Consider the following 23,245-nt stretch of genomic DNA (forward strand, 5'->3'; position numbering starts at 1 on the left):
CATAGCCAGCAACAAATGAAGAAGACCATGAGTGGTATAGGCACCTCATACAACAAAGTAGATGAGGGGAGAGGCATGCACATTGAAGTAAGCACCAAGTTGATGGATCCCGTAGCAGGAAATTACGAAAGTCGGTAAATAATGACAATATAAATGCCCCTGGTGTGCTTCAGGCAGTATGGGTACCAGTTGGAGGCAGAAAAATGTCAATTCAGATGCCCCAAACCGCAGGCACACTCATAAGAGGGAGAAACGAGCGCCGCGAAAATGCGAAAACAAAATGGCGGCCGCTCGCATCTCTGAGGAGAGAAACTGTAGTTGCGGTGAAAGCCGTCAAAAACAAGGAAAAAAGAAAAAGAAGGTGGCCAAAAGACTTACCGCGATGTCCACATAGTAAAACAGTCCCATTATGCAGTAAAACTGCAGAAATTATGCCCAGAAGAAAGTTTCCGAGTCTCGCTACGGAGCGGAGCTCACGCAGGATCCGCCATGTCACTTTGGCGTTCAAGCCACGCCCCCTTATTACTTGCTTTCAACCATTTTGATTTTCTCTAATTTCCTGTCTTTATTGTACCTCACAATTTTGTCTCCCAATGTTTTAATTAAAAAAACATAAGGTCATCTTCGGTATTTATTTTAGCAATTTATAATGTGAGCAATTGCCTAAAAGGTGTCCTGGACCTGACGGAAAAACTGCGACTGACCAAAAATCAGGTTAGGAAGTGTAGAGCCAGAGCTTCAGGGCTTTGTGGAAAAGAAGTCTCTGAATATACCCCTGGGTCGCGGATTCTAATGATGGCCAATGTTGAGCTTTCAGAATCCTGAACGACTGACTGCCTGTCCAAGGATGGCAAAACTTTGGATCCGACAACAGATGGGCTTTGGATGATTCAAGACAGGATTTTCTCCAAAGACGGTTCTGGAGGGCTGGATGTGTGCAAGATTTTTAGCATTTCCTCATTAGATAAAGGTAGTTATTTTGAAAATGTGGCATGGATCCGGCCCTCCAGGACCGACTTTGGAGAGAACCCTGATCTAAGAGAAGGGTCAGGTTCATAGTGGAGCAGTTTTTGCCATAAATAGGCTGAGCCTGACCGATGGAGAGCTTTGAAAATGATACACATTGACTGAACAAGAATCATCTTGAAAATAGGCAGCCAGAGTAAAGGTTTAAGACAGGTGGGGAAAATGATGGGCGTGCCAACCGCTAAATCAGCTAGCTGTAGAAGTTGGACAACACTAGTCTCTGAGTGAGATACAGAGGCAAAATCAAAAAAGAGAATTATAATAATAAACTCAGCTGAGAATAGTGGACTGAATCATCAGACGACAACACAGTCCAGTGCTTAATTTTTAACAAAACAAGTGCCAGTGCCCTCGTCAGGAGGCCTCGTCAGCTTGTCCACCCACTGCCGCTCCCATCGCTGCAAATGATAGTACCATCACAACTACTAACCATCACATTGCTACAATGGTGACAATTGAGACTGTTTGAGGACCTCCAAAGCTATAAGAATGGCTTTTGCAGCATGTATCCGTTGTTTTTACTGTATATTGACTTAGTAAACATCTGTTGTTCAGCACATCTCTAAATTACACTAACTTCGCCACCAGGTGGTAGCAGCCATAAGTGCTGGTGTAAACAATTAAGTGCTGGTGCCCAGCACCTAAAACCACTGGCTCAATAAAGCACTGCAAGACACACTAGACGAATAAGGTAGAATCATGTACAAGAGTCTTAGTAGCAGAAAACAGGAGGAAGATAATTAATTTGCCTACCTGTAGTATCAGAACAGACACCCAGGTCAAATATAAAAGCCCGGGTTGTGAGCAGTAGCTTGAAGTACTTGCTAGGGATCAAGCTGGGGGCACCAAAAACCATCTGGTAAGGTTTGAGGCCTGTAGAAGTGTTCACACACCAATTGTACCCACACACCCTCAGTAGGAGACCACTGGCCCTTAACAAAGCTATAGAGTGATGGTCAACGACTGCTGGCCCTAGTTCGAGGGTACAGGCCGTTATCCTTCTCCCTTGGCTGTCAACCTTCTTCATTGATGGTGTAATTCGGCATGGTGTTCATAACTAAGGTCCCTCTTAGCACCAGAGTGCGTTATGAATGCATGTTACATCTGTGTCCTTCTTCATAGGATGTGGGATCCCACTTTGAATATCACTCAATAGCAGACACACCTTTACCCTGCAGGCATTACAACATGTTGACTTTTACAATGCATTGCTGTACTACTCAGGATGTTACCATGCAGTTGCAGTGGTATTGATTGATACATCACACAGTGGCCGTCATCACTTTGTAGTTTTAGCTAGGTCAAAGTTTCTATCGAAAAGAGTATTTTTTGTTTTGCTAATAACCTTTTCGCTCTTTGACGAATCTGCACAAAATTGTTTCCAAAAACGTTCATCCACCTCAGCTTCTTCATGAAAGGTTTTGAGGCGCTCAGTTAAGTGAGGGACAGAAAAAAGGGAGGAGTCAGTCACAAAAAATGTATTTCTCTATGTTAATTCCACTGGGAAACTTTGCACTCCGATACAAATAAAACAGCTCAATTTCACCAAATTCGGCAAAAAAGTTTGAACTTTACCAGGGCCGGACTGGCCGTAGCTGGCACCGGGCAGTTCCCCGGTGCATCCCTCCTGGGGGCCGTTTTTGTTACAGTGCCGTTTTTGCAGCATAGCTGCAAAATCGGCCCTGTAACAAAATCGGCCGAAAACCGGCCCTGGCAAAGAGCTTGGCCGCGCCCCCAACCCCCTGGGGTGGCCGGCTGAGCACTTTGTCAGGGCCGGTTTTGGTTCCCAGTCCGGGCCTGAACTTTACTCAGAAACCTTCTCTTTGGGAGTATGGTGTAGTCCATTTTCAAGAAATTTGCATTTCAATAGTTGCTTGGTTTGGGGGTAAAAGTTAGGTATATCTGGAAGGTTGTTCCAACGTGAGTCCAGATGTACTGAATTTTTAAGAAAATAGGGCTGTCTGATTGGCGAGGGGGATTTATTCACCTGTCAGCTATTTTGGTACCACTGGGCCGTGACTGGCAGGTGAGCAACACCCATTGGGCTCACCGGACTTCAGCCCCATTGTCGTGTGTGTCAGCCCGGGCTGAGACAGCTTTGTGGGCTGGCGACGGTCTAATTTGGTCTAGTTGAGACTTCTGGCGCCCTCCACCCCGCCCAGTCGGGTTTCATGACCTCACACGGCACCGAGACTGCCCTGGTTGAGGTGGCGGAGGCTATTAGAGAGTGCCTGGATGCCGGCAGCCAAGCGGCTCTGGTGCTATTAGACCTCTCTGCCGCGTTTGACACCGTGCCACACCGCCAACTTTTGGCTAGGTTGTCTTACATCGGCATGTCTGGTCAGGTGTGGGAGTGAATTGAATCCTTTCTAGCGAATAGAACACAGCAAGCATGGCTGCCTCCTTTCTCCTCAACACCGAGAAGTCTGACTACTGGGGTTCCTCAGGGCTCAACACTGAGCCCTCTTCTGTTTAATTTCTATATGACGCCGCTCATTTATCTGGCGGAGGAGCTGGGTGCTAAAATCATAGCTTATGCTGATGATACCCGCTCACTGCCAAAAACTGTCTTGCGGAAGTTTTTAAATGGTTAGCGCAGGCCCAACTGAAATGCAACAAGGAGAAATCTGAGGTGCTCCTTTATGGATCTTTCCCCCCGCATTTCAGAAAGGACATTTGGCCGGTGGGTTACCCCATGCCTAAATCAATGGGGAGCCTGGCAAAAAAATTGGGGGTATGGTTCAGTGAGGAACTAAGATTTCTGCCTCAGATCAATAAACTAGCCAGTGTGTGCTTCGGCACACAGAAACGCCTAAAGAATTTTCTTCCCCTATTGCCCAAAGTGGCTAAAGGAATGGTGACCCGTGCTCTCATTCTTTCACATCTGGACTACGCCAATGCTCTGTACATTGGTCTTCCGGCATATCAGCTAAAAAAGCTGCAGATTGTCCAGAACGTGACGGCTAGAGCTTTACTGGGTAATACTGGCAGGTCTAGCGCTAGGCAGACTCTAAAGGATTTGCACTGGCTCCCGGTTGACCAACGTGTTTTGTTTAAGGCTCTCACGCTTGCCCACAGTGCTCTCTACAAGGCGGGGCCTCATTATCTTAGGAGACGCTTTACGTTCTATGTGCCGCCCAGACATTTACGCTCCATAGGTCAATGCCTCGCTGTCATACCCAGGTACCGCCTGGCTAGAATGGGAAGCAGCTCCCTCTCTGTCAGAGTGGCCATGGCTTGGAATGCCCTGCCCTTCGAGCTTCGGAACATAGGTGACCTCAGGCTGTTTAAAAAAACATCTAAAAACGTTGTTATTCAAGTAATCTTCCAGCTGGGTCAGCTCTCCTCTGTCTCCACCATTTGGCTTCCGCGCCGGGACACATCTGAGTAGCTGTGCGCGCTATAAATGGAGTTTAACTTAACATAACATAACATTGCAGTCGCACCCGAGTACTTCACAGGTCTTTAAAAGACCATTTACTTGTTATTGAGGCTTTTGTTGTGTTTTCAGCCCTTCTTAGAACCACTCTGCCTATGGCTTGAAGAATTAGCCCCCCCCCCCCCGAAATCTTTTTCAACCCCCCCACACCCCGAAATTTGGCTCTAGTTGCCCGCCTGGTGACTGGTCATATGATAATGAGGAAACTGGCATTCAAGCAGGGAACGTTTGTAGAGGGGAGACGTGGCAGCACCTCTATTGACCACTGCCCCAGTAAGAGCCATGAGAGTAGGCAGAATGAGGAGGGAGCCCTCGGTCCCTACAAGGCGCAGTAAGAATAAGCCGGGAAGTGTGGGAACTACTGATAACACAGAGGATCCCCCAAGTCAGTCCAAGACTTCAGCTTACAGTGCTCCCCTCTCCTAAATGTTCCAAGACTTTAGCCAGAGGATTAGGCAGCTTGACGACCTTTGACAGTCCCACCGTCACCACAACCCGTGACAACACCTCGTCCACGCCAATGAGTGTCAGTAGACCAGCAGGCACCCCTGACCCCTGTGCAACTACTGTTTTGGAGTAAAAAATTAAAAAACACCTGTTACTTATGCTAATTCAGGTGCCAAGGGAAGCCTTCCACTCTTCCATAGTTTGATTCAGCTGGAAGTGACACCAACGCTGCTTAAAATTGAGGTGACAGCAGTGCTTAATTTGTGCCAGTGGTTATGACACCTGCAAACTCTCCCGGTGAAGAGCCAATATGAGCTGCCAATGTTGGCATTGGGGTGTAAGAGAGAGTTATGAAGACCACGTAAGGAAGACAAATTAAAGCTTGTTCCTCTGGAGAACCTGACCTCACACTTCCGTGACAGTAACAAGCTTGAGGCAGGGTAGAGTGCCATGGCATTCCAACAGCAGTACGGCTGCGTCTGCCAGGGGCGAGGTTCCAAGAAGGCTCAATGTCACCATAGCGCAGGGCTCCAGTCGTAGGTCTTTGTTTTACAAAGCACTGCTTTCAGCTGTGTTAGCTCCATTGGAAGAACTGGGGGAAATCAGGACCACACCGCCCAGAGTGCATTATATTACTAAACGAAGACCCTTGACTGGAACACTATTTCCATGGCGAGATGATCCGTTAATCATGAACACAAGATAAGTACTCTTTCGCTTACTTTACAAGGGAAGGGTGGCTGATTCATTATTTCACCTGGATGGTTTCAGGTCTAGATATGGCCTCCTGAATTTATCAAATGTAGTCCAGGCTCCTTATTTCATTAAAAATGTTAGTACCCGATCAGTTCTCAGTATGGCCTCCTAATTTTAACAAATGTAGCCTTGCTCCTTGGACCATGTAACTCCTATAGTTTGCATAAATGCCACCGTTAGCAAACTAGATTATAAACTGCCTGGCAATAAACAAGGTGACAATGTTACTAAAACCAAAGCATCTCATCAATTCAGCCATTTGGAATTTAACTTCTGTCTTTGGCAGCACCCTAAATAACCTGCATGGAAAACATCACACACTGCACTGTAGCAGCTTCAAGATTGTTTCAACTTAAATGTAGCAAAAAAGACAGAACAGTTAGTCTGCAGTGCACTTTCCTGTTGTTGGGCGAGTCTTTTTTTAACTGTTCAACAACTGAAAAGGAAATAATTAACATACGACTACAGATCCCAAAATGCAACAGGCCTTTTGTAGATACAAACAGACTCGTAAGAGTGCAAGCAATAGCAATAGCAGGCCAATGAGTAATATACTATGGGGGATATATAGATAATATCTCAGGTGACCAGATCTCTTTCTCTGAGGCCGTTGAACCAGATAAGGATTGATTCTAGGTGCTTCCATTAAATTGACGTATCTGTGACCGTGTGTAATATAACTGGTGCGCAAAGCGCTCCCATAACTTGGGTCGAGTTTGCACTATTTTCTCAGGGTTGCAGGACCTGTGTTATGCCCCTGGTGGCGTCAGCTACAGCTGGGTGTGGTATGGGATCACAAACAATGGTGACACAACACCTATGTGGGGCGCACAGCAGAAGTGGCACGAGCCACAGCTCAGTGGAATGGGGAATAACAATGTTTCACACCACACGTGTGAATGCCCAACAAGTATACCTGTCGACAAATTATTTCTGGAAATAACATATGGATTGGTTACATCAGGCATACAGACGGAACTAAACATAGTCAGCTGGGGGTCGTCTCGAGCCTCCCTGTCCGTGGAAGCGTGGATACCAGCATACATGTTGACTACCCGTGCCAGTACCAGTTTCATGTCCGTCTGACATGCTAACACTGCTTCCTACTAGCATTTGTCTGTCATGAACGAGAACACTGACATGTAGCGACCAATAACAGGCCTTGCGCACATCTAGCGCGCCTGAGAACAACATGTGTGATCTCTGGCACAAGGCACTAGAGGCCCACCTCAGTACATTCAGTGTGCCCCTGTGCAACCCCTCCACCAGAGCATCCAGACCCTCATCTTTAACCCCTTTACTGCTAGGCTTCCACCCCCCGTGCTAAGCCTTTTTTTGCTATTTGGGGTGGTTCACGCTTAGGCCCCTGTAACTTTTTGTCCACATAAGGTATCTATGCCAAATTTGCATCCTCTTTTCTTCCAGCATCTTGAGAATTCTATACGTACCTTAGGTTTGTGGATTCCCATAGAGGGGACCAAGAAGTTTGCCAAAATACAGCTACTGTCTTTTTATTTTAGGAAAAATTGGAAAAAAAAGTGCTGCAGAAGAAAGCGTCTTTTTTTTCCCTGTAAAATATACCAACAAAAGCTTTGTGGTGCTACAATCACCATCTTTACAGATTTCAGGAAAAGGCAGACTTTTGTCAGAAAACCAACATTTTTTACACAGTTTTGGAATTTTATTAGGGCATAGCCAATTTTTCCTATTTTTTGTGCTTTCAACCTCCTTCCAGTTAGTGGTAGAAATGGGTGTGAAAGCAATACTGGATCCCGGAGAACTATACATTTCTGAAAAGTAGATAGAATTCTCAGTTCAGTAAGGGGTCATTTGTGTAGCTCCTTGCAGGTTTCTCTATAGAAACTAACAGTTGAAATAAAAAAATATTGAACTTGAGAAGGAAAAAACAGCCATTTGTGCCAAAATTTTCACCTGTAACTTCTTCTACATATGGCAGATTTCTGAAAGCAGTATACTGGTATGTCCGCTGGACCCTTCTGGTTGCAGGGATATACACGACTTGTTCACCTAGAACCAGAGATACCTTAAGCCAATAACTGAGCTGTGTCTTGCAATGGTTTTTCATTGTGTACCGGGTATATATCAATTCATTTAGTAATATATAAAGAAAGAAAAATAGGTACCAAGGAAACATATATAATTCTGAAATGGGAATAAAATATAGAGTTTAGAATCACTGGTCATTTGCACATCTCCAAAATTGTGGGGACATTTTTAAAAATTACTTCTTTTTTACACATTGTCTTATATTTGGAAGGCAGACATGCAAAGAAAGTCAATTGGTAATAACATTCGTTCTACTACTCTGTGTTCCCCTAAGTCTGCCAATAAAAGTGGTACCTCACTTGTGTGGATAGGCCTAGGACCAGCGACAGGAAACGGTCCAACACGCAACGTGGACACATCAAATTTTTCCAATGAAAGCTGTGAATGTTGGACCCCAGCTCAGCTGGCACCTAGGGAAACCTAGAAAACCTATACTTTTCTGAAAACTAGACACCAAGAAGACTCTAGGATGGGGTGACTTGTGTGGCTCTCAATAGGTTCTGTTACCCAGAATGCCTTGCAAACCTCAAACTATGTAAAACACACTTTTTCCTCACATTTCACTGATGGGAAGTTCTGGAATCTGTGTAGATCCACAAACCTCCACCCTCCCTGCATTCCCCAAAGTCTCCTGATAAACGTGGTACATCACTTGTGTGGGTAGGCCTCGTGCCTGCGACAGGAAATGTCCCAAAACACAATGTGGACACATCACATTTTTTCAGTGAAAACTAACACTTTTTTTGCAATGTGCCTAGCTGTGGATTTTGAACCCTAGCTCTGCCGAGACCTAGGGAAACCTACAAAACCTATATATTTTTGAAAACTAGATACCCAGGGAAATCCAGGATGGGGTGACTTGTGTGGCTACCAAAACACACAAAACTTCCCTCACACATGTACATCTAACATTGGCAATAAGTCCATTAATTAAAGAAACCCACAGACCAAAATTATTTTTATAGAATTTTTTTTTTAGTTCATTTATTTATCAAAATATATCTTTCTTCGTGATTTTCTATGCATTTTTCTTCATTTTCATATACAATGCATGAAACATCACAAAAATTCAATAAAACAAGACGAAAGCCCAGCACAATGATATTGTAGGGTACCTATTAGTAAATATACATGTAACCACCCCAACAACCACAAAAGGAACAACCAACGATAACTAACAATGAACTAAGCAAAACAAATTATGACAGAATAAAGTACATAAAACAAGAATAAAAAAAGTGGACATGAAAAGAAGTGCCGACGCTCGTTTCGGAGATCCCATGTATAGTAACAAGCTCCTTCTTCAGGGCACTATTTATTTATTCATTTTAGAGATAACCATCATCTTGGCTGTAAACACATATTCAGATAGATACCGGGCTTCAATCACAGTAAAATATTGGTCTGTGGGAGGGAAACATATCATGAATACTTCAAGTAAAGGTAATTTTTTCATTAGAAAATGGAGCAAATAACCATTCCAGATAGTCCAAGTACAGAGTAAAACTGTGACGAGAAGTATTACTACCACCAAAGGGATATATATTCTGTGACAAGATGCAGAAAAAGATGACGTGATGGAATAAAGAAGATAATAGAACTGGCAGAACCCTCATCCAAAGTCACAAAAAAGAAAGAAAAGTGAAAAATTATGCTATAGTGCACCCCATGATAAATACCTAGAGGTAATACTAGGTAAGAACAATATAGTCCACGTACTTGGGATGAAATCCAATACACGTAAAAATTAGATGAGCACAGGCGGTTCGTACATCCTCCAGTCAAGGTTCCTAAGCTAAAAAAGTCGAATGAACAAAATATAGGGTCCAGCTCTTATACATTTAAATGGTCAATAAAGTATCAGTCATTTCTATATCGGTGCTAAGACTTCAGAGTAACTAAGAGCACAGAGAAAATCATTATGCACAACATAGGAAAGGGGTCTAAGATGCATGATGTTAGAATGCTGCGACCAAACTGGTGACCGGCTTACTCAAAGAGTGCCCGCAACCCAATATAGTTGTACTGTGGGTGAGGGCCTCAACCTAAAGACATGATATAAATACACAACTGCCGACTTGGTAACCGGCTCACTCATACTATGCCCGCAGAATATAATGCATGCTGGAAAGCATTCTCTTCATAAACTCATAGTTTGCACTGCCGATATATACATTCAAGCATAAACCAGAAACAAAAATCGTGCTATGGCACGCTTACCTATAAGGTAAAATGAGCAGAGTAACTGAGATATTTTAAACTGATGTGCCCGTGGAGTAGAATTGGCTAGTGAAGAAAGAGATATGTCTATAAGAAACCATAAATCGGCCCCCTAAGTGAAGCATACTAATCCCAGTAACGGTACTTACACAGATTGAAAAAAGTCCTATGAGGAGGCCCAGGTTGTAGTATGGGTAGTTTGCTGTGCTGAATGAGGTATAAGCAATTCCTATATCTAAAGGGCCACAATGGATGTAGAAACCTAAACACATAAACAGTATGGAAAGTATAATAAACTGACTCGCCAAGTGTGTGGCTCGCACTAGGTTATTTTACCCAGAATCCCTTGCAAACCCTAAACTTTGTTAAAAAAAAAAACAACTTTCCTCACAGTTCTGGAATCTGTGGGGAGCCACAAACTTCCAACCACCCAGCGTTCCCCCAAGTCTCCAAATGAAAATGGTACCTCACCTGTGTGGGTAGGCCTAGTGCCCGCGACAGGAAGCTGCCCAAAATGTACTGTGGAGACTTCAAAATTATTGATGACAAAAATACCTTGTTTTGCAAGGGAGTCACCTGCGTTTTTGCTCGAGGGCATCTAGTGAAACCTACCAAACTCACTCATTTCTGAACATTACACACCCGGGGGAGTCTAGGGATGTGTGGCTTGGGTGGAACCCTGAATGTTTTACTACCCAAAATGCCCTGCAAACTTTAAATTTAGCCCCTAAAAAAATCACATTTTTGTTACATTTCTGTGTGGGATCACCGTGCCAGCTCAAATGTTCTACCACACAGCGTTCCCCTTGGTCTCTCGATAACAATGATACTTCACTTGTGTGGGTGTCCAATGCAAAATTGCCTGAAAACCTATTTAAAACAAAAAAAATTGCCGCTTAGAGTTTGCTGTGCTATCTCCACAATCGCTATGTTTTTGGCCCTTCCCAGTCGCAGGTCCTTGGCCCACCCTCACAAGTGAGGTATCATTTTACTCGGGAGACTGAGCGGAACGCTGAGTGGTAGGACATTTGTGCCAGCACGGTGATCCCAGACAGAAATGTGAGGAAACATTTGGAGGATCCACGCAAGTCAAACTTCCCGGGTGTCTAGTTTTCAGAAATGTGTGGGTTTGGTAGGTTTCTCTAGATGACTGCCGTGTCCCGGACCAAAAACGCAGGTTCGCTCCTTGCAAACACCAGGTCATTTTTGTGATAGATAATTTTGATGTCTCCACAATACGTTTTGGGCTTTTCCCTGCTGCGGGTTCTCGGTATCTGAAGGCCTGGGTGAAAGCTGAGTAGTAGGATATTTGTGGCCGACCGGTGAGCTCACAACTTTCCCACACAGAAATGTGAGAAAAATGTGATTTTCTCCAGCTAATTTTGAGGTTTGCAGTGGATTCTGGGTAAGAAAACGTTGGGGAATCCAAACAAGCTACACCTCCCTGGTTTCCCCTGGTGACTAGTTTTCAGAAATGTCTGGGTTTGGTAGGTTTCCCTAGATGGCTGCCGAGCCTGGGACCACAAACGTAGGGTCTGAACTGAGGTGGCAAAGTGAACTTAAGAACGATGATGGATTCATCCCAGATCTGTGACTGGTAGTGAGTGTCTGAAAAGTTTCAGCTCTCCGTCCATCATCTCCTTGTGTTTGCTTTGTTCGCCCCAAGTTGGCAGGGTATGGGCAGACGTGGGTCCCTTGCTCACTTTGCCACTGGATTCAAGCTAGCCTGGCTGATGAGGGGTGTTACTCCGAAACTGGTCCCAATTATGGTTGTTTCTAGTTCAGGGAAGACCTGGCTTGGAAGTTCAGGCTGGACTGTTCCCATGAGACACAGGTTCAAGTTTGATTTGCATATAGCTGGGTCTTAGCTTAGGTGGCGAAGTGAGCTAAAGAACGATGATGGATTCAACCCAGATCTGTGACTGAGCTTGAGTGTCTGAAAAGTTTTGGCGATCCATCCATCAACTTGTATTTACAATAAAATCCGCCCACACACAGTGACCAGCTACCCAACAGTGTTGGCCAAACCACAACCCACCCTTGAGCTGCATACAAATAAACCATATTCGATACTAGAAAGTGCTCAGGGCAGTGCAGTCACCTATTGCAGATCTCGGAATATGACTGCTATCTCTCACTTTGAGAACGACTGGAACTGGCTGCCTGTAGCCATGTTGTGTAGTTCCTATAAGACCTATATAGGATCTGCACGTTTAGACAACATACACTGTGGGACTGGTGTCCAGACTGATTCTAGAAACCCCCACCGATGCCACTATCACCTCCTCTTACCAAGGAGAGAATAGTTCTTGGCAACTATCGAACATGACAACCCTGATCCCTCAGGACCGTGGAAACAGTAACCCACTTTTAGCTCAGTCACACGTGCACACTTTTTCTCAGAGAGATACACAGAATAAACGGTTGGGATGGTTCAATAAGCATTTATTGAACAGTCGTTATTCTAGTGTAAAAAAAGTGTACTGAAATCACCAGTAGACAGTAGCATAGATAAATGAGTAGCAGCACTAAGAAAGTAAACAGATTGTAGGTTTCTACCATTTTGTTAATATCATAACCACAGGCAAGTACATAAAATACATGGCAGTAAAATGTGTACTCCTACATTGCAATCCTAACTAGATGTACCTAAGTGTACTTAGCATGTGAGTAGATGTAAAGCCAAGAATCCCTCTAGGATAAAACTAACCCCATTACCTGATGTTAGACTGTGGGACCCCGTTTTGGTCTCAAGCTGAGCACCCCGCCAGGGATGTCAGACCACTGCGAGCTGGAGTATCTGCATGCAGGAACCTCGGCGTCTTACGTCAGTGTGTCTGCTGGGAAGTCCTGATCTCCTCTTGCAGTCGTCTAGACTGAAAGGACCATCTAGCTCCTAAACGCCTGACGTTGTCTTCACCAGTACTCTGCTCCTGGAAAACCTGCAGACTCTGGCAGAAAATGAACTCTTCTGATTTACTTGCCTTTCTAACAGGCCATGACGTCCTGGCTCTGCAGGAAACATGGGTAACCGGCTTCATCGAACATTGAAAGCCGTTGCTTAGAGACCATAAATTCGGCCGACCAAAGAGGGGCTTATCCATATACATCTCATGCAGCCTGCAAAGCAAAGTTCAATAAATACCTTTTCAAGAGAGCTGGCGCCTCGGAATTTAAATCACTACTTGGGGACCGCTGCACCCTCTTTTGATACTCAGCGCGTACATCAATCCTAGTGCAAGGACATAGCTCAATCGCTTAATATCAATCTTATGTGACTTAGCTGGAGATTTCCCCCAAGCGGACTGCTTGACCACGGAGGACTTAAATATCAATCTTTTCAAGATAAGCCCCAAGAATCTTAAAGGGCCCCTGCTAGGCCTCCCACAGGATGTCACAAAACAATCAAAGCCAAGTGGCCAGTCACAAAGTACTCTAGGTGAATTCCTGGTTTTGCAACTTAAAAACATTTGGCACACAGTGTTAAACAGACGGAAGATCAACAAAAACCTCTCATAAACATTTGCAGTTTTTAGAGCAACTAGGCCTTTGCGCATTAAACAGAAGATTTCCAGGTGACCGCCCACAGACAGCAACATTTCATAACACAGTGGCAAGTACCACACTAGACAACACATTCTGTTCTCGTGGCATGTTCTCAAAAGTAAAGGACTAACGCATCGGAAGTTTAGATTTCAGCGATCACCTCCCCCAGGAGATCTCGATAGAAGCACCGTTAACATGCAAATTACCCCCAGCGAATACACACTGACCCGAATTTACCAACAACGAGAAAAGAGTGAAATGCAGAATAAATGATCCAGAAGGCCTTTGTTCCCTCACAAAGCAACTCCTTGGAGAAGTGCAAGTAGCCAATCCAGACAGAATAGGAAGCTGGGAGGCGTTTTTAAAAGTCCTAAGTAATAGTTATGAAGACACAAGCAGGCGTTCGCAAAAAAGGAGATCGGCACATCCATAAAACCAATACTCATACGACAATTTTAGGAATAACGCCAAATTAAAAAAGCTAAAATAAACTACACACTATGGAGGCTAAAGAAAGAACCTATGGCACTGCTAGACCTGAGGCAGTTAAAAGGCACCCGCAGGAAATTAACCTGGCACCTCAGAAAAGAAGCTGACGAGTCCCTCTGGGCCAAACTCCTGCACAACATCAAAAATAACAACAGCGCGCAATTCTGGCAGAAGATCAAAGCTCTGTCTAACCCCAGGAGCCAGGGCATCAACTCGCATGTTACAGAAGAGGCATGGACAACCTTCCTTGAATCACATTTTAATAAAGAGGAGGATCCCCGAACCTGCACAACTAACCTCTCGCCCACCCTGGAAACACAAGCACCCCAGTTGAACTACCAAGTAACATCGGAACAGGACCTCATAATCACGAACAAACAAATCTGTAAAAGAATCCACAAGGGCAGGCGGGAGGGTGCTCCCGGCCCAAACGGGATCCCGCCCATTCTATTCAAACAAGACCCAGAATTCTGGGCTTCAGTCCTAAAACCAACCTTCGAATCAGTTCTACAAACATCAATAGTACCATCATCTTGGAGGGGATCGATCATTTCACCCATCCACAAAAAAGGTAATAGAAATGATCCGAAAAGCTATCGGTTAGTAGCTTACTGGACAATGAAGCCACATTTTTTGCAGGACTACTTCTTCAAGAATTAACGTCATGGGCCACAGAAATCGCAGCAATACCATACAACCAGACAGATCTTTGCAAGAATATGGGCACTGCTACTAACATTTCAGCCCTCTCACTAATGATAGATGCTGCTCTTGTAATAAAACAGCCTCTGTATCTGTGCTTCATCGACTACAGCTTGGCGTTTGACCATATAAATAGAAACATTCTGTGGCAAAAACTAAAAAGCCTGAGTATTCCACCACTGCTATTAAAACAAATAACTCTCCTGCATAGTAACACCTGGATGCAAGTAAAGCTGGGGGCAGGAGACTACTTAACCAAAAAGATTCATACAACTTCAGGATTAAAACAAGGCTGTGTGCTTGCCCCAACACTCTTTAAACTTTTCATGGCAAAGCTATCAGTCCTTCTCGATGACTGTATTTCACACGCCCCCAAGCTAGGATGTCACCAGTTATTCAACCTTCTTTATGCAGATGACTTGGTGCTTATCAGCCGGACACCCATAGGTTTACAACACCTGCTCGACATCAAATCCTAGTATTCGGAGACCAACAGACTAAGTATTAATCTAGAAAAAACAAAAGTCGTGTGCGTAAACTTTCGGAAGACAAAGCCAAAGCACAACTGGTTCCTGGCAAAACACAAGCTGGAAGCAGTACAAGACTATAAACGCCTGGGAGTCATCATTGACAACAGAGGTAATTACACAGCTCAATGCGAGGCCATAAAAAAGAGGGGTGTGGCATTAAGAAACCTAAAAGACAAGACCTGGACCAAGCTTTCTCCCACTAATCAGGGTGATACAGCCAAAATGAATTCCATCATTCACATATGGAAGTGAAGCCATGAGAGAGATGCTGAAACGCTAAACGGCACCATAGCAAGAGCTTTGAGAATGATCTACGGGTTGCCAGCATATACATCTCCTGCACAAATGAGGCTCGAATTCGGTCTACAGAGACAGGAGCTGGCCCGTAACGGTGCTTTCATCAAAAATTGGTACAAAATCAAAACAGGGCAGCCCAATACATTAAACACCTACCTGTGGAAGGAACTACAAGCCTCATAGTCCTGCCCAGCCAGACTACTTGGACACTACACTGGATCAGCTGGAGTTACGGCAACTTTGGGAAGCATCGGGGGCTCTAACAAGTTTAAAAAAAAATAGTAAATAAGATTGTCAAAAAGAATCCAGCATTCAAGACAAAGCCGTCCTGTCTGACCGTGCCCACAGCTGGCTTACTATACAGTCCTACAGCAAAGCGACCCCGCAGGCATACCTCCAAACCAAACTCTCTAAAGCCTCAAAAGAAAACATTTCTGAGATTTCGGCTGGGTCTATTGCCAACTGCACATCATTTGCCGCCGTGGCTACATACCCTGAAGCCAGCAAGCTGCCGTCTTTGTGGGGAAGGAGAGTAGGACATAGTGCATATCATCACCATATGCAGAGAACTAATACAGGAGCGCCGGTCCCTCCTTAGGCCACTCTTCAATAAGAAACAAATACGGACCTGGAGGCAAGCAGTGCTAGCAAGTTTCCCTGACAAAGATATTCAACTAAGTTCTGGGAGGACATTTTAATATTTGTATTACTACTAAATCCTAAATCCGCGCTCGCAAAAATCAACACTCGGACTTAGGCCTAGTAAAGCTCGGGGGCTTCCTCTCTTGCCTCTCCTCTTTTTTTCTTGCAATTTCTATAGTGTTTTTAACGGTGGCTTTCAGCCTTTTTAAATTGAAGTTTGTTTTTCTCTCTCAAGTTTATTAAGAGATGCTCGTTTGTAATGGTTTTTATTAACTATACAATAAATATATTACTTACAGTGCTGAACTTCAGGTTTCCGCAAGATACACCCCTGAATTGGACGAGATCAAATGGTAATACATGCTCCTATTTAGATTACACCATCTGCAATGCAGAAATGTTTCCATACATAGAAAGTTACTGCATTGCTCCACTCACAGAGAGCGACCGCACAGAGAATAACCATCGTCCTCAGATTATCAGCTTTGCCCCTAACTCAGCATACCATGTACCGGCCAGGGCGATGTACCATCTGTACCATCTGTTCTCTCTGACAATCTATAGCGTTTAAAGCAAAATCCCAATGTCAGCAGTACCATCATTGAAGAGTGTGTTCAGCTTACCGCCCATACCCAAGCACCACTTCGACCAAGACTCGGGCCTTAAAGAAAGCATGCAACAAGGACCTGAGAGAAGAATCCAGGGGTCGCACAGCCAATCATCACTTACGCAAAATGCACAAAAAAACCTACAGACGGACATGTCATGCAGAGAAAAAAAATTAATTCCAGCAGTTCTGGTGCACTCTTCTGTGTGCAAGTAGGCAGCCTAACTCAAAACAACACCTGTGCCCTTGTGAACAAACAAAAGCCTCGCTGAGGTAGCACAAACATCACAGAGCCAGAATGGGCCATGTTTCTCATCAGTCATTTCTATGCAAGAGAAGGAAGAGATCACCTTCTCTACCACAGCATAGCATGTCCATCTGCAACACTCAGGGAGCATCCGCCTCAAGCGCAAGACCATCAGCTCTCCTCCACTGCAGACATAAATTATTTGTCAAATAGGCTGGACCTAATAATATCAAAGGCAAGATTTGATAGGGCTCCAGGACCCAATGGCCAGTCACAGCCTTCTTTAAATTTAACCCCCTGTTTCGGCCAGGCAGTTAACCAAGCTCTCAGATTTCTGTCTGCAGTGCTCAACTATACCTGACTCCTAGCGCGGGGCAATAATCTGCCCCATCCACAAAGACAGTTCATGATCAGACCCCAGGGACTACAGGCTGATCGCATTACTCAATAACGATGCAAAGTATTTCACCAGCCTTCTCTTGGAGGACTTGAGACAGTGGATGGAGTCGAATGGGCTTGTTCCAAAATATCGAACGGGTTTCCTAGCAAAGTTGGGTACAAAACAAGTTACTTACCTGTACACTGTGGTTCTCCAGTATTGATATCTTTTATAGAATCACACGCTTGAATCTTCCCCGTCGTCATGGTGGGAGTCCCACGGTAACAGTAAAATAACAGATTTAAAGCTTAACATTGAAAAGGCCATAAGAATTCATTAACTTTAGTAATCAATGACCATTGTTAAAAAACATCCAAATTCCAGCAAATCAGAGCTTAGACCATAGAATCTCCTCCCCCTGCAGGGCCACCATACCCTCAGATTTCGAGCATGAGTGCCCTAGGTAATGAAGAGGTATGGAAGGTGAACCTTGAAGAGGGGAGAAGGGAGCCTTGCATGTGAATCTATAAAAGATATCAATACCGGAGAACCACAGTGTACAGGTAAGTAACTTGTTTTTTCTTCAGTATTGTATCTTTTACAGATTCACATGCTTGAATCAGAATAGCATGTAGTACTTACAAAAACAAAAGGCCGAAGGCGGCGGGAAGGTGAACCAAGCGACCCAAAAAACAATCACCTAACATGAACTCACAATAATGCATATGAATGCCAAAACACACACATATATATATATTCACTGAAAAAACCATAGGTTTCACACATGTTATAGTTAGCTGTACATTTCACTCGTAAAAAACCAATGAAATTCCACGTTATAGTTAGATCAGGTAACTATAACTTGCGTGCCCACAATAAACTGCTGATGACGTCACATATTACATCACTCATGACATTGTCAGTGACATCACTCTTCACATCAATGATGACATCTGAAATGACACATTGTGGATTGCGGTCGCGCAAGTTATAGTTACCTGATCTAACTATAACGTGGAATTTCATTGGTTTTTTACGAGTGAAATGTACAGCTAACTATAACATGTGTGAAACTTATGGTTTTTTCAGTGAATTTGCAAGGTTTTTTAAATGCTAATTCCTAACTATAACGTGTGTGAAACCTATGGTTTTTCAGTGAATTTGTACGGTTTTTTAAATGCTAAGTTATGTATTTATTTTTAATTTTTGCGCGCACGGTGCGCTTCGCGCACCGTGCTCACGCTGTGGGCACTCGGTGCACTTCGCGCACCGAGCGCCCAAGTGGCGCATTTCGTACCGTGCACGCCTCGCCATTTTTTACAAAATATCAATTGTTTTTTTCTCTCTTGGGGGTACTTAGATTTATATATTAAATGTGATTGTTAATTCTTTTTTTTTTTTTTTTTTACCGTACGCGTACGGTAAGCTTACCGTACGCGCACCCCGCGATTTTTGTTAAAAATTATTAAATTCATTTTTCATACTTTTTGGTCCTTCGTGAACCCCCTGACGAACGCTAGGGGGTCTGCAACTCTCTTCATTGCCCCCTTTTCATGTTATCAACCTTTTTTTTTTCAGTGCGAGAGACAGAAAATGGCGGCCGATACTTCCTGGTTTCGACCGATTCGAATGTTTACTTTGATCTAACAACCAATCAGAAACGCGCTCGCGCACGGCTCCGTACGCGTACGGTAAGCTTACCGTAAGCGCACGGTAAGCGCACGGAGCGCTGCCACAGATATATATATTGATTTAAATGCTATTTTCTTAGGAACTACTGAACAGATTTACACCAGACCTACAAAAGGCACTTCCTTGACCTTATGGCTACCTCTCTGCCAAATTACAAGTAATTCTGTTCAGCCGTTCGGGCTGTAGCTGTGTCTAAAGGTCCTATGGAAAAATGCATGGGGAAAACTCGTTTTGGCACCCCCCTTTTTTCTCAGCCCCCGCTTGACGAATCACCCCGAGACTTTCAGGGTAGGAGCGGAGCGTAGCGCCCCATTAGTTTTGAAAATTTCGCGAGGATTCGTCAACCGGTGCCAAAGTTATTCAAAATAGAATTTTCAGATTTCCTATGGAAACACGGTCCTAACTATAACTATCTACTGGCGACCGCCAGTAGATAATATATACATATATATACGTATTCGCCACTGCAATCCTCAGCTTAAAGACGATGCAGACCCAGAATCAGTGAGAGGTGAAGTCTTTATTTGTGGACCCGTTTGTCCGCCATGACGCGTTTCAGCCTTGATCACATGGTATAAATATTATATATTAAATTCAAATTCACAATGCACTGTGGGAAAAGAAGTACCTGTAATTCCAGTCACGTGATGTACTTCTTTAAAGACATCCAAGCGCACCTGGGCGCTTGCATTTCAGTCCATGAACAAGGCAAGGAAGCCAAAACGTTGGATGAATGAAAGCAGGCGCTTTTGAGAGACTCTGTGAATAAAGTGATTTCACGGCAGTGGGCCTCACCTTTGTTTGTTTGCCAGTCGTGGTGTTGTGGGCTGCTCCATGCTCATGCAGTGAGGCCGCCCTGTGGGGCCCTGGGCTCCGGAAACGGAGAAAAGCTTCTGCTTCTTTGGTGATATTAATTGAGGAGCCTGGCCCACCTGCGCCCCCAACCTACTAAGGATTTGCCACTTGAGCGAAATGGAACCGCGCTGGGAAGGGATTCAAACAGAAAGACACTCTGTTCTGATCGTGCCGTGAATAGCTGCCCTTCCAGAGTCATACTTTGTGGCAAGAACATTTGCAAGATGGTTCGATTCACCTGACTATGCTCATATTTCCACTTTTACAGCAGTGCTTGTGTAATGTTCATTTCCATTGTGGAAAGCATTTATCAATTTGGAACATCCAGTTTTCATTTAAATTCAAATTCACAATGCACTGTGGGAAAAGAAGTACCTGTAATTCCAGTCACGTGATGTACCTCTTTAAAGACATCCAAGCGCACCTGGGCGCTTGCATTTCAGTCCGTGAACAAGGCAAGGAAGCTGAAACGTTGGATGAATGAAAGCAGGCGCTTTTGAGAGACTCTGTGAATAAAGTGATTTCACGGTATTGGGCCTCACCTTTGTTTGTTTGCCAGTCGTGGTGTTGTGGGCTGCTCCGTGCTCATGCAGTGAGGCCGCCCTGTGGGGCCCTGGGCTCCGGAAACGGAGAAAAGCTTCTGCTTCTTTGGTGATATATATATATATATATATATATATATTCACTGAAAAAACCATAGGTTTCACACATGTTATAGTTAGCTGGACATTTTACTGATAAAAAACCAATGAAATTCCCCCGTTATAGTTACTGTAGGCAACTATAACTCACGCGACCGTAATCCTCTGCTGATGCTAATACTGTATTTAGACACTTATTTGCCCATGTCTTCTTCCATTAAATTTTAGCTATACATATATTACAAATATTTTTTTTTCATAAAGACACATATGTCATCAGCAGAGGATTACGGTCGCGTGAGTTATAGTTGCCTACAGTAACTATAACGGGGGAATTTCATTGGTTTTTTATCAGTAAAATGTCCAGCTAACTATAACATGTGTGAAACCTATGGTTTTTTCAGTGAATTAGCAAGGTTTTTTAAATGCTATTTCCTAACTATAACGTGTGTGAAACCTATGGTTTTTTCAGTGAATTTGTACGGTTTTTTAAATGCTAAGTTACTTTACGCCATTTGTGGCGTGCGCGCCCACTTAACGCAGTTCGTTCCGTGCACGGTTTTTATCAACTTTAATAAGCCCTGTACATTTGGTGGCCTTCGGCCACCAAAAGCACAGGGGGTGAGGTCAATGTGGATAGTGTTTTTTTTATTTCGATTTTATAATTTCATGTTGCCAAAATTACGTTTTTTTTCTCTATTAATAAGCCCTGCACATTTGGTGGCCTGCGGCCACCAAAAGCACAGGGGGTGGGGTAAGTGTGGATAGTGTTTTTTTTATTTTTATTTTTTTACCGTAAGCGTACGGTAAGCGTACGGTAAGCGTACGGTAAGCGTACGGTAAGCGTACCCCGCGAAATTGCCGAAAAAAAAATAAAACCGTTTTTGCTCTTGGGGGATGTTTGGGGACTCCCTCAACATGACTATGTGGGAGGGAGTTGTCAAAACAGCCCCGTAACATGTTTTTGGCCATCATGTTTGATAAACAACACTCAGTGCGAGAGACAAAATGGCGGACGCCGCTTCCTGGTTTCGGCCGATTCGAATGTTTACTAAGATCTAAGAGCCAATCAGAATCGCGCTCGCGCACGCCACCGTACGCTTACGGTAAGCGTACGGTAAGCGTACGGTAAGCGTACCGTAAGCGGGCTCAGATATATATATTGATTTAAAGGCTATTTTCTCAGAATCTACTGAACAGATTTACACCAAACCTACAAAAGGCACTTCCTTGACCTAGGGACTACCTCTCTGCCAAATTTCTAGTAATTCTGTTCAGCCGTTCGGGCTGTAGCTCGTTCTAAAGGTCCTATGGAAAAATGCATGGGAAAAACGCGTTTTGGGACCCCCCTTTTATCTCAGCCCCCGCTTGACGAATCCCCCCGAGACTTTCAGGGTAGGAGCGGAGCGTAGCGCCCCACCTATTTTGAGACATTCGCGAGGATTCGTCGACCGGCGCCAAAGTTATTCAAAATAGAATGTTGAGGTTTTCCTATGGAAAAGGGGTCCTAACTATAACTACCTACTGGCGACCGCCAGTAGGTAATATATACCAAAAATGGAAAATATTCGAGAATATCTGAAATTTTTATCAAAAACAAAAAGTAAAGTTATATAGTAGGGAACATGCTTAAACATCATAACTTATGCGAATAAACGCCTCAAAGCAGCTTGATCAACTGCCAGATCCGCCTTCTGCCAGGCATTCAAGCAGTAATGCTTTGTGAAGGTATGGACATTTTCCCTGCAGATATCTGGCAAGGACACCCAAGCGAACAGGGCGGAGGAATCAATCAATCTATCAATCAATCAAGAAACTTATAAAGCGCACTACATACCTGTGAGGGTCTCAAGGTGCTGCGGGGGAGGGGGTGTTGCTACTGATCGAAGAGCCAGGTCTTGAGGAGTCTTCTGAAGGCCAGTAGGTCTTGGGTCTGCCGTAGGTTGGTGGGAAAGGTGTACCAGGTCTTGGCGGCGATGTGGGAGAAGGATCTGCCACCGCCGGTCGTTCTTTGGATGCGTGGGACTGTGGCGAGGGTGGCGGAGTGGAGCTGGCGGGTGGAGATGTAGAAGCTGAGGCGTCTGTTGAGGTATGCTGGGCCGGTGTTGTGGAGAGCTTTGTGTGCGTGGATGAGGAGCTTGAAGGTTATCCTCTGGTTGACGGGGAGCCAGTGCAGGTCTCTCAGGTGGGGTGTGATGTGGCTGCAGCAAGGGGATGTTGAGGATCAGACGTGCTGAGGCGTTCTGGATGCGGTGCAGTCGTCCCAGGAGCTTGGCCCACGTTCCTGCGGGCATTTCCGTAGTCCAGTCTGCTGGTGACGAGGGCCTGGGTGACTGTTCTTCGAGTTTCGGTGGGGATCCACTTAAAGATCCTGTGGAGCATTCGGAGGGTGTTGAAGCAGGATGAGGAGATGGTGTTGACCTGTTTAGTCATGGAGAGGGTGGAGTCGAGGATGACCCCTAGGGTGCGTGCGTGGTTGGTGGGTGTTGGGGCGGTCCCCAGTGCGGTCGACCACCAGGAGTCATCCCAGGCCGAAGGGGTGTTTCCGAGGATGAGGATCTCCGTCTTGTCTAAGTTCAGCTTCAGTCGGCTTTTCCTCATCCATTCGGTGATGGCTTTCATGCCTTCGTGGAGGTTGGTTTTGGCGGTGTGAGGGTCTTTGG

General features: G+C 44.6%; 1 protein-coding gene across 1 annotated transcript in view; it reads left to right on the top strand.

The window, feature by feature from the left end:
* The window catches only part of LOC146863402 (C-type lectin domain family 4 member K-like), a 483,702-nt gene that overhangs the window by 243,757 nt on the left and 216,700 nt on the right, over positions 1-23,245 (top strand). The window lies entirely within an intron of this gene.

This window comes from Triturus cristatus, chromosome 2_2 (assembly GCF_964204655.1).
Source record: "Triturus cristatus chromosome 2_2, aTriCri1.1, whole genome shotgun sequence".
NCBI lineage: Eukaryota > Metazoa > Chordata > Amphibia > Caudata > Salamandridae > Triturus > Triturus cristatus.